The following is a 6,493-nucleotide window of genomic DNA, read 5'->3' as shown; positions in this document are numbered from 1 at the left end:
CTGCACTCAGTTTAGAGAAATACAATTTTGCTAATGAAGGAAAAACTTTTTTAATGTTTCTTTTTCAATACCTCCATATTCACAGCCCACAACAAGGACATCTCCCCCTTCCTACTACAACTCTCAGTTTAAGGAAATATACTTTTGCTAAAGGAGGAACTTTTGAAATATTTCTTTTTCAATAGCTTCATCCACAAAGGCAGAGGAGCCACCATACTCACAGCCCATGAAAAGGACACCTCCCCCTTCCTGCCCTTGTCATGTGCTGTGAGTATGGAGGCTCCTCCCCCCTGTGGGCGGAGCTATTGAAAAAATATTTCAAAAGTTCCTCCTTCTTTAGCAAAAGTATATTTCCTTAAACAGAGAGGTGTAGTAAGAAGGGGGAGGTATACTTGTCATGGAGTATGGAGGCCCCTCCTCCCTTGTGGGTGGAGCTTTTAAAAAAGAAATATTTTAAATAGGGCTGGGCAAGTTAACACGTTATTACAGCGTTAACGCATTCATTAAATAACGCCGACAATTTTTTAAATCTCCCATTAATGCCGTTCTGCCTTTCAAGCAAGTCTTAGTTCATTTATACATATGGACTCTTATTTTGAAACTCATGCTTTTATTTTGGCGCTCCACACGCTGGTGCTCTGTGTGAACTGTGCACGTAGCTGAGAGGAGAAAAATGAGCGACCTTTTCCGTGTAATGCTGAATCAAACTTTGTGTAACTCCTGCAGAAGCAACGCCTGTATGTATCAATCATTCTGTTGTTTGCTAAATAATTTCACATGCAAACATGCTGTTAGAAACATGTTTATGACGTTATTTTGGATGTGTTTATTACAATGTGTTATTTACATGTTTAAGCTACAGACGTCTTAGCGAGGACAGTACAATTATAACTCCTATTCTTCTCCCTCTGCTTGTGTGCGTGTAGCGATTAGCTTGGCAGATAGACAACAGGTTTAACAAGAAAAGCCCAAAACTTCTCTCCAAATCTTTTACTTGAGACTCGCTGTAAAACTGCAACATACATACAAAATATGTCTCAGTTTTGTTCACTTAGTACATTTACATGGCATTATACATTTAAATGAATGGGGAAAGACCGCTAGCTCGATGCTAACTTGAATGGGAAAATCCATAGACACGCTAACAATCAGCATTTACAGATTAATTTAAGATTTACAACGTCTTTTTATCCAGTAACAAAAGGCTCACATCAGAGATATTTTATACTATTCATTCTTACAACAACTGAACATAAAATACTTACAGGCAAACATTTTTGGGGCCATACAAACAGAGTGAAAAAAACGTGTCTGTTAGTTCCTTCTTATGTCCAAACTGGCTATGGTAACAGCGAAAGGACAAAACATACATTAGTGCAACTTATTCCAACCACTAGAGGGCCCCCTTTGCTTACTTTGAACAACTGAACATCACATATTATTGAGATTATTAGTATTTGTACTTATTCATGGGCTTAAGACTCCTGTCAGTCACTCACAAGCGGAAATAAACTGGTGTGGACATAAACATGGAGAAAAGTACTGGTCTTTTACATGGACATTTTCATTTTAAATGTCTTCAGACGGTGGGGTTGAGAAGGACACAGTTGTTTGGAAGCAATGCAATGTGGAATTGTTTTTTATCACCGGAGTACTTAGAGTCTGAAATATCACTTAAAGGCAATACCCCCCCCCCCCCAGTATAACTATGCAATTAATCGTGATTAATCGCAGAAATCCATGCGATTAATTGTGATTAAAAATGTTAATCGCTGCCCAGCACTAATTTTAAAAGTTTCTCCTTCTTTAGCAAAAGTATATTTCCCTATACTGACAGATGTAGTAGGAAGGAGGACGTGTCCATGTCATGTGCTGTGAGTATGGAGGCTCCTCCCCCTTTTGGGCAGAGCTATTAAAAAAGAAATATTTTAAAAGTTCCTCCTTCAATTGCAAAGTATATTTCCCTAAAGTAAGAGTTATAGTAGGAAGATATTGATCAATATGATAAAACTAAATCAATACTCAATTTTCCTCTCTGCAACAAGTCAGCAGGAGGTGATAAACACTGTTCTGAAGTGTAAAAGTAAGCTATCCACTGACTGTCATGACACTGACATGATGATTGTTAAAAAAGTCATAAATAGCATTGCCAAACCTCTAACCCATATTTGTAATTTATCATTCCAATCTGGTTGAAAGATATTAACTGTCTTATGCTGGTTGGAATGGTCAAATCACTGTTGTGAGTCTGGATATAACACCAAATAACGAGTCGTTGGTGATTTCTTGAGCTTTAATAACTGACTTTGATTTACAGTTGTTTTCTTCTTTACAAGTTGAAGCCAGTGTGGCTCTACAACACAAATAATAATAAACTATCACTGACTACCTAATACACAAAATACAAATGTAAATGTACTGTTAATCAGGGCAGTATTCACATTTATAACTATAAACTAAACCGCATTAGCAGCTTCTCATTCAGTGTGCATGTGAACAGGGCATGACACCAATTAACAGATAAAACAGGTATAATTCACTAAATAAAACTTATTCATAACTTTTAACCTTACTTACTTGCTTTTCACACACAAACTTTTAAGTATGGTGTCAAACAAACTGTAAACTGAAGCTTTACACAAACTTAAAACTCTTAACTCCATCTATTGATGTCGTCTCTCCTTTCCTCCTCTCCCCTCGTATGCTGCACACACCGGTGGTCTAGGCTCCGCCCCTTAAAGGGGCCAGCACAACAGTCTTTTAGGCAGCCTTTTCTACAGCCGCCCCCCAGATTCACCTGTGAATACAAACAACTAAACAGGCAAGAAGAGTGGATTAATCGTCCTTTGGCAGGACAGGTAGGCTTACAAGTCTCGCCACTGGTTGGACGTAGGTTCTTCCTTTTACAGTCACTTCAGCTGGTCTGATCCGGGTGTCTGATCCAGGAAAGACTTGTGATACTTTGCCCACAGGCCACAGGGCCCTTGGCAGTTGTTTGTCCGCTACCATGACCACGTCTCCTACTTGTAGATTGGCTGCTTCCGTCCGCCACTTCTGGCAGGCTTGAAGTCCTGGCAGGTAGTGTTTTAGGAAATGGTGCCAGAAATGGTCAGCTAGGATTTGGCTACGCCTCCATCTTGTACGCCCAAGAATCTCTGGGCCTTCATAGATGACTTGCGGCAGCAAGGCATCCTGCCACCTCATGAGGGGACAGTTGGGGGTAACGGGGTCAGGGTCCACTACTTCGGATGAGGTGTAGCCAAGGGGTTTTGAATTGAGCATCCCCTCAATTTCAATTAGAACTGTGCGCAACACCTCCTCAGTAACTGTTTGGGCTCCGATAGTGACTTGAAGAGTGGTCTTCAATGAGTGAATTTCCCACTCCCAGCACCCACCAAAGTGTGGGGATCCATGAGGGTTGAAAGCAAACTTGATTTGCTGGCCAGCTAGCTGCTCTTTGAGATCAGGGTGAAGCACTTGAAATGCTTCCTGCTGCTCGCGTTCTCCTCCTCGGAAGTTTGTCCCCTGGTCACAGAGAATCTCCTTGGGTTTCCCTCGCCTGGCTATAAAGCGTCTTAGGGCCATTAGAAATGCATCTGTGTCCATACTGGGGATCAGGTCAAGATGGACTGCTCTGGTAGTTAGACATTTAAACAATATTCCCCACCTCTTGTCATTCCTGCGTCCAATCTTGATGGTGTATGGACCAAAGCAGTCCACACCTGTGGAATAGAATGCTGGTTTGAAAAGGTGCAGTCTGGCTGGAGGGAGATCTGCCATCCTAGGTGTGTTTGGGTGACCTTCCCACTTCTTGCACTCGGCACAGGTTCTCTGGTGGTGGCGTACTGCTTCACGTCCATGTAGCACCCAATATCTCCTTCTGATCTCAGCAAACACCCTCTCTGGCCCTGGATGCTGGAGCTTACCACCATAGTCTTGTATGATGAGTCGGGTCAGAGCATGTTTGGGGTCGAGAACAATGGGGTGCACTTCATCTATGGTCAGGTCAGGATTACGGCGAAGACAACCTCCTACTCTGATGAGCCCTGTTTCCTCATCAAACTCAGGTGCAAGTAGAAGAAGTCGACTGGATTTGGCAATTGGTTTGCCAGCCTTTAACCAGGCAGCTTCCTCCGGGAATGACTCTCTCTGGGCTTGTTGTAAGGCTTCTAACTCAGAAGCAGCATAGGAATCAGTAGTGAGAGGGTTGTTAAAGTTGGGTGCCCCGTAAAGCTGATGTGCAGTGGCCTCTAGGAAGCTGTCCCAGGTCTGGTACTTGAGTGGATCTGGAACACTAGAACTGGACATGGTTAGAACAACAATGTGTCATTTCAGTTCACCTTCAGGGTCACTCTGAGGTGGAGGCGGGAGATCAGGCCATTCACTTGGAGCTTGTTTCAAGAATGCAGGCCCATTTGTCCATCTGCTGCCTCGGCTGGTGTCTTAGAGGGTGAGGCCACGGGTGATGTTGTCTGCTGGGTTGTCTTGTGAAGGCACATATCTCCATGTGGCAGCTTCAGTCAGCTCTTGTATTTCTGCCACACGAGTTCCCACAAAGACCTTATATCTGCAGGACTCTGAACCCAACCAGGTTAGGATGGTGGCTGAGTCAGACCATAAGGTACAGCTGTGAATGGGAAGGGTTAGCTCAGTGCTGATGACCTTGTAGAGCTGGGCACCTGTTAGAGCAGCACACAACTCTAACCGGGGAATGGATTGCTGCTTCCTGGGGGCAACACGAGACCGTGCTGCAAGGAAAGCAATCTAGACTTCTCCCTCTGTATTCTCTGTCCTCAGATAAGCCACTGATCCATATGCCTGCTCAGAGGCAGCACAAAACACATGGATGTCTCTCATGCAATTGGGCTGGTCCGGGTTAGGACTGGTATAGCACCTGGGTAGTATTATCTCGGACAAGTGTGCCAGCTCTGCTTCCCATGCATGCCACTTCTTCAGTAGCTCCTCTGGGAGTTGTGGGTCATCCCAGTCCCTCTTCTTCTCCCACAGCTGACGCACAATGACTTTGGCTCGGGTGGTATAGGGCACTATGTAGCCAAGAGGATCATATTGGCTAGCTAAAATTCTATAGATGTTCCTCATAATAACCACTGAGCAGTCAGTGTGTCTGTGTTTGTAGGTGAGGGTGTCGGACTTACAGTTCCAGTGTAGTCCAAGGGCTGGCTCCTGGATGTCGGGTTGACCTTGACTGAGCCACAACTCACAGCTGGATGATCTGAGGTCTGGAGGGAGATGAATGATGACACTTGGATCGTTACTTGCCCACTGCCTCAGTTCGAATCCCCCATTAGCCATGAGATGGCGTAGTTTGTCTACAAGAGTGTTGGCGGCTTCTGGACATGTGAGACTCTGTAAACATTTGTCCACATAGAAGGACTTATGGATGGCAACAAACACATCTTCTTCTGGCTGGCTGTGGTCAGTGACGTGTTTTTGCAGAGCAAACATTGCACAACAAGGACTGCAAGTAGTCCCAAAGGGAAGTACTTGCCACTCATACACATCAGGTGGACTGTCTCATTTCATGTCCCTCCATAAAAACTGCAGCAGTGGTCGATCTGTAGGCAGGAGCCTCACTTGGTGGAACATTCCACGGATATCGCTGCTGAAAGCAACAGCATGCTCCCTGAACCGTAGTAGCACAGCTAGTAGGGCAGGGCTGAGAGTGGGACCTGGAAGGAGGAGCTGGTTGAGGTTGTGGCCTTGGTATTGGAATGAGCAGTTGTAAACCACTCTGTTCTTCCCATTATGTTGAACCATATGGTGGGGTATATACCAAGCTTCTGCACTGCTCTCCACTTGGTCATCTGCCAGCTTCACCGCATAGCCAGCCTCTACAAGCTTCTCAATTTCCTTCTGATAGGCAGCAGCTTGTTCTGGAAATTTGGCTAAGCGCTTCTCTGTGCCTCTCAAAAGTGGCAGCACTGCTGTGGGAGTGGCGCTAAGGTGAGGCATGTTCTTGACTCGAAGAAGGGGTGTGGCATAATGCTCAGTGCCATTAACATTGACTCTCACTATCTGTTCTTCAAGAAGCTTAACTGGCTCTTGGTCATGTCGTGACCTAACCGCTAACTTCTCACTGCGGTAAGGGAGCACATCCATCTGCCATAACTTCTCTACACATGAGAACAGCTCTGTGGGTGATGGTGCAGATGTGAAAAGGCAGTGACTTACATTAGGACTGGACTTGATGGCTTGAGCTGGTCCCTGTAACGTCCATCCAAGGAGCATCTTCACAGCTGCTGGCCCACCAGGTGGTCCTAGTCTGACTGGCTCTATAGGTGTTATAAGATGTGTATAGTCAGCACCAATCAGCAGCATGGGACGGACTCTGTTCAAAGGTGGGAGGGGCAAACCTGACAGATGTTTATACTTCTGCTGGAGTGAGGTAACTGGATGGGAATGCTCTGCTAAACCCAGTTGCTTGGACGTGAAGGCATTCTGGATACTGTACATCTTGTCAGGATCGGCAGCT

Source organism: Sphaeramia orbicularis, chromosome 1 (assembly GCF_902148855.1).
Source record: "Sphaeramia orbicularis chromosome 1, fSphaOr1.1, whole genome shotgun sequence".
Lineage (NCBI taxonomy): Eukaryota > Metazoa > Chordata > Actinopteri > Kurtiformes > Apogonidae > Sphaeramia > Sphaeramia orbicularis.
This window is presented reverse-complemented; position numbering follows the sequence as displayed.